Below are 5,879 nucleotides of genomic sequence, written 5' to 3' on the forward strand. Positions count from 1 at the left end.
TAATACTATTAATACTAGAAAAATATTATTAGATATATTTTTCTTTGCATTTATACAGAGAGGAGGATGGATGGGTAGATGAGAAATGTTATCTCAATATTGTTTTCATTTGTATTTTTCTTATTAGGAGTGAGGTACAGAATCTTATGTTTAAAGTCATCTGTACTTCAGTTTCTGCAATTTGTTTATATCTCTTGCCCAGTTTTTTTTTTTTTTGTGGGAGATATTTTCATATTAGGTAAACTAGTGTTTTGTTATATGAGTTGCCAATGGATTCATTTATTAATGGCCTGGATTTCATTTTTAAATAGTTTATTTCAAAAAGGATTCATGGGTATCTTATTGTTTAAATTTAATATTTAAGAATGTTTATTGCTGTTATACTTGAACAATTGATTATGGTGATAAAACATACACAAAACTAGCCACTTTAACCCATTTTAGGTGTACAGTTCAGTGGCATTAAGTACATTCAAAATTTATTGCTGTCAACACCACCATCCGTCTTCAGAACGTTTTCATCAGTTCAGACTGAAATTCTGTACCCATGAAATAATAGCTCCCATTACCTCTTCCTGAAACTTGGTAACCATTATTCCACTATCTGTCTGTATTTGACAATTCTAGATGAACTCACACAATATTTGTCCTTCTCTGGTTTATTTCACTTAGCATAATGTTTCCAAGGTTCATCCATGTTGTAGCATGTATCAGGATTTCATTCCTTCTTAAGGCAGAATAATATACTGCATTTTGTTTATCCACTCATCTGTTGATGGACACTTGTGTTGTTTCCACCTTTTGTCTGTTGTAAATAATGTTATGAACATAGGTGTACAAATATGTCTAAGTCCCTGCTTTCAATTCATTTAAGTATATACCTATAGAAGTGAAATTGCTAAAGAATATTGTAATTTTATGATTGATTATTTGAGGAAACACCATACTGTTTTCCACTGCAGCTGCACCATTTTACATTTCTGCTAGCAGTGCACTAGGGTTCCGATTTCTCCCCATTCTTGCCAATGCTTGCTATTTTCTCTGTTTTTTTCTTCTTTTTTTATAACAACCATCCTAATGAGTATGAAGTGGTATCTTGTGGTTTTGATTTGTATTTCCCAGATGATTAGCACAGCTTTTCATGGGCTTACTGGCCATTTGTTTATCTTCTTTGGAGAAATATCTATTCAAGTCTTTTGCCCATTAAATTTTTTTCTTTTTGTTGGGTTGTAACAGTTTTTTACTAGATCTATTACTTGCAAATATTTTCTCCCATTTCGTGGGGATTCCTTTTCACTTTCTTGATAGCGATGCACAAAGGTTTTTATTTTTGTTCCCAGCTTTACTGAGATATAATTGACATATAACAAAAGATTTTAATAGAGCTTTGATGAAATAGTTAATGTATTTTTTTTCATTACCTGTGTTTTCGGTGTCATATCCAAGAAATCATTGCTAAATCCAATGTCATGAAAATTTCCATTTTCTTCTAAATGGTCTTAGAGTTTTAGCTCTTATATTTAGGTTTTGATTCATTTTGAGTTAATTTTTACATGTTGTATAAGGTAAGGGTCCAACTTCATTCTTTTCATGTGGACATCCAATTTTCCAAGCACCATTGTTGAAAAGACTGTCCTTTTCCTCTTGAATGGTCTTGGCACCTGTTTTGAAAATCATTTGACCATATGTGTAAAGGTTTATTTCTGGGCTCTGTATTCTGTGTCATTGGTTTATATGTCTATCTTACTATCAGTAACACAGTTTTGATTACTGTAGCTTTACTCTTCCTTCTCAATTGGATACTTTTTCTTTTTCTTGTATAATTGCTATGGCCAGAATCACAGTGTTGAACAGAAGTGGCAAGATGAACATCTTTGTCTTGTTACTGATCTTAAGGGGCAAATTTTCAGTTCCACCACTGAGTATAATGTTAGCTGTGTGGTTTTCATAGATGCCATTTATCATGTTGAGGAAGTTTTCTTTTATTTCTAGTTGTTGGGGTGTTTTGTTCTGTTTTTTTTTTTATCATGAAAGGGTGTTGAATATTGTCAAATGGTTCTTTGTATCAATTGATATAATATTTTAAAACCTTCATTCTATTAATGTGTTGCATTACATTAATATTTGTATATTTAACTACCCTTATATTCCTGGAATAAATCCCACTTGGTCATGATATATAATCCTCTTAGTATGCTGCTAGATTTGGTTTGCTGGTATTTTGTTGACTATTTTACATCTATGTTCATAAGAGATACTGATCTAGTCTCCTTTTCTTTTGGTTTCTGTCTGGATTTGGTCTCAGTAATGCTGGCCTCAGAATTCTATTTGGGGGAAGAATTTGAGAAGGTCTAGTATTAATTCTTCTTTAACTATTTGGAAGAACTCATCAGTGAAGCCATCTGGTTCTGGATTTTTCTTTGTTGGAAGGTTTTTTTTTTTATTATTAATTCAGTCTCTTAAGTCTGTTTAGATTTTCTGTTTCTTTTTGAGTTGGTTTTGGTAATTTGTATGTAGGAACTGTCCAGTTCATCTAGGTTATCTAATTTATAGGCATACAATTACTTAATCTCTTATAATTCATTTTATTTTTATAAGGTTGGTAATTTCCTCACTTTCATTAACACTGTCTTTTATATTTACTTAGGTAGTTCTCTTTTCCGTGTTCTTTATTCCTTCCTGTGATTTTGAGTTGCTGTCTACTAGCCTTTCATTTCAGCCTGAAGGACTCACTTTATCATTTCTTATAGGGCAGGTCTAATTTTTTCAGAATAATCAGCCCCATTACCTATTTTCTCCACTTTACCAATTTGTTTTAAATCTTTGAAGAGGTAAATAAAGGACTTCATCCAGTCTGCTGTTGGCCAGATTTGGGGATATTAGAGAGACTGTTTCAGGTGTTGACGGCTTCTTAGTATGGCTAGAAAGTTTACAAATAATGTTAGAATCTTCTTCTTTCCTTTACCACTGTTAAGAGTGTATTGAATTGTCATGCTTTTTTCTCATTTGGTTAATTTTGGTGAAAAACCTTTATACGTCTTTACTTTTTTGGGCTCACTTGTCTGGTATAGGGGAGGGCAATTCTATAAAGTCATAGGGCATTTTTGGAACTATTTTGTTCACAATGAAAGATTACGTGATAATTAAATGTTTCAAATCTCTTCAGTAGACTAGCCTTGTGAAATGCGGATACCACTGCATGCATTTAGTAGTCCATCCTTGATGTGTACAGTATATTTCCACACCTCCATGAGAAGAGTTTCTCATGTGAGACTTCTTCCAGGGTAAAATGAAAGCCTGGCTGTTGCCCTCTGGCTGGCAAACAGACAGATGATGTTTGGTATCACTGGCAGTTTCTTGCACAACTGTCCTTGAGATTAGGCCCCTTCCTCCCAAGGTGAGACCTTCTGGGGTAGGTCTGCCTGAGACTCCAGGAAGACATGTGATTTCTGCTGAGAAACCTCTGATTCTGTCATCCTGGGCATTTTATGAGAACTAAACAGGCATACTTTGGAGATCATGGTGGGTTTGGTTCTAGACCACCCCAATAAAGTGAGTATTGCATAAAGTGAATATTGCAATAAAGTAATCAAATCAACTTTTTGGTTTCCCTGTGCATGTAAGTTGTATTTACACTATATTGTAGTTTTTTAAGTGTGTTATAGCATCGTGTCTAAAAAAAACCAAAGAACATGCCTTAATTTAAAAATATTTTATTACTCAAAGATGCTATCATCTGAGCTTACAGTGAGCATCTTTTTGCCTTGACGTTATGGCTGTTGGCTGATCAGGGTGGTGGTTGCTAAAGGCTGGGTGGCTGTGGCAATTTCTTAGAACAAGTCAGCAATTAAATCTGCCACATTGATGGACTCTTCCTTTCATGAATGATTTCTCTGTAGCGTATGATGGCATTGGGTAGCATTTTACCTATGGAATGTTCAAACTTGGAGTTAATCCTCTCAAACCCTGCTGCCACTTTATCAACTAAGTGTATGTAATTCTAATCCCAATGCAATCTTGAGAGCATCTTCACTAGTAGATTCCATCTCAAGAAACCACTTTCTTTGTTCGTCCATCAGAAGTAACTCCTCTATTAAAGTTTTATCATGCGATGCAGCCATCCAGTCCCATGTTCAGGCTGCCCTTCTAATTCTGGTTCTATTGCTACTTGCACCACATCTGCACTGACTTCCTCCACTGAAGTTCCATTTGTTAAAAGTGCAGTTATCTGCCAAGTGCCATACGTGAGGCACAATAAAATGAGGTGTGCCTTTATTTTTCCAAACTGCTTTTATAGCAGTGGCTCACAGCATTAGATATCATTGATATATGACATCAAGCCTCTTTCCATCAGCCCTTTAGGAAGAGCAATTAAATGACACACACCGAGGGGAAAGATTTGTTGTGCTACTTACTATCTGACAGAGAAAAGGGCCTTCTGCCCAGCTCATTCATCATCATTTAGATTAGGTGGTGAGCAGGATAATTCTCTTTGGCAAACACCAGTCCTTCTGGAATTCATGAAAGTGTTCAGGAAACTCTGATGGAGACAGGAGCTAGGTGCCAAGAATAGGAAAAGATTATAGAGTAAACTCTTTGTTTTCCCTATTTCTGTGGTAGAAAGCATTTTATTATTTTTAAATCTGGATTGTTCCTTCACCACCTTGGATATGTCCCTCATACATTCTATGGGTATTTACCGAGCACCTCATCACTTACCCACTGTCCCTGTGACTACAGGTCATGCACACTTTGCTCCCTGAAAGGAGATCCTTGGTCAGGACAGCTTAGTCTTCCCAAAGTCGTGACTCTGATGGAAACCAGCTGCACAAGAGTCCAACAGGCCTAGACAGAGGACTTGGAGACTTGGCTCAGCCCTGGGAGCAGTGACACGGGCTGTTGCCCCATCACAGGACTCATTTATGCAACAGGATAAAGGGCAGGCAGGACCTTAATTTATATTCTGGAGCCACTCTGATGTCATTTAATTAGGAACTGTGCAGAGAATCAGGTTTGAGGAGTGGAGAAGTCAACAGTGTCACAGAAACAAGCTTCCTTCCTCCCCCCACCTCCACCCCCTCAAGTTTGACCACATGTCATCTTTCCAACACTGGAGCTTTTTTTACCCAGGTAAATACATATTCTAGCTCACATACATACATATTCTAGCTCAAATTGCCCTGTGACACATTTTGTATGTGTGTGTACTGTGTACCATGTACAACCCCCAATCCTCTCAGCTCCACCACTTACTCCAAACACTGTTGCTTGCAGTGACCAGTTCACACAGGCTTTGACCAGCGTCGCTGAAGGGCAGCCTGGCAATGCCTCACTGTGGGCCTGCAATGTATTACTTCTTGCTTTCTACCCAGGGGCAGAACCTCTTTGGGACTCATGCATGTGCAACCTGGAAATGAGAGCCGACACCTATGGGGCTGCCTTTGACGAGTTGGGGATGAGGGCCAATATGTGAATGCTTCCTCTTTTATTCATGGTGCAGATGGTTTTGACATACATTTCATGAGGCTCCTCAGCAGTTCCACCTGGAGAGAGCGGGGTCCTCGGCCCTGGCCACCTGATGCATTCTTGTCTTGTTTCCTCCCATTATGCTACTCCTGCTCCCTGGACTCTTGCTCCCAAATAAACTTCCTAACTGCACGAAGCACTGCTTGCAGGCTCTGTTCTCAGGGGAACCCAGACCGAGAGGCAAAGGGCTGGCTCAGTCCATTGTCAATTAATAGAGTGACGATTTCTAGCACACAGGGATTAAATCTTAGCATTACAGACTGATTGCAAATCACTGCTAGAATCGGCCCAAGCTGACAGAGAGAAAAGTCAGGTGATGGTGTGGTGTGGAAATAAGGGTTGCGGGCAGTTGC

This window comes from Manis pentadactyla, chromosome 13 (assembly GCF_030020395.1).
Source record: "Manis pentadactyla isolate mManPen7 chromosome 13, mManPen7.hap1, whole genome shotgun sequence".
Taxonomy (NCBI): Eukaryota; Metazoa; Chordata; class Mammalia; order Pholidota; family Manidae; genus Manis; species Manis pentadactyla.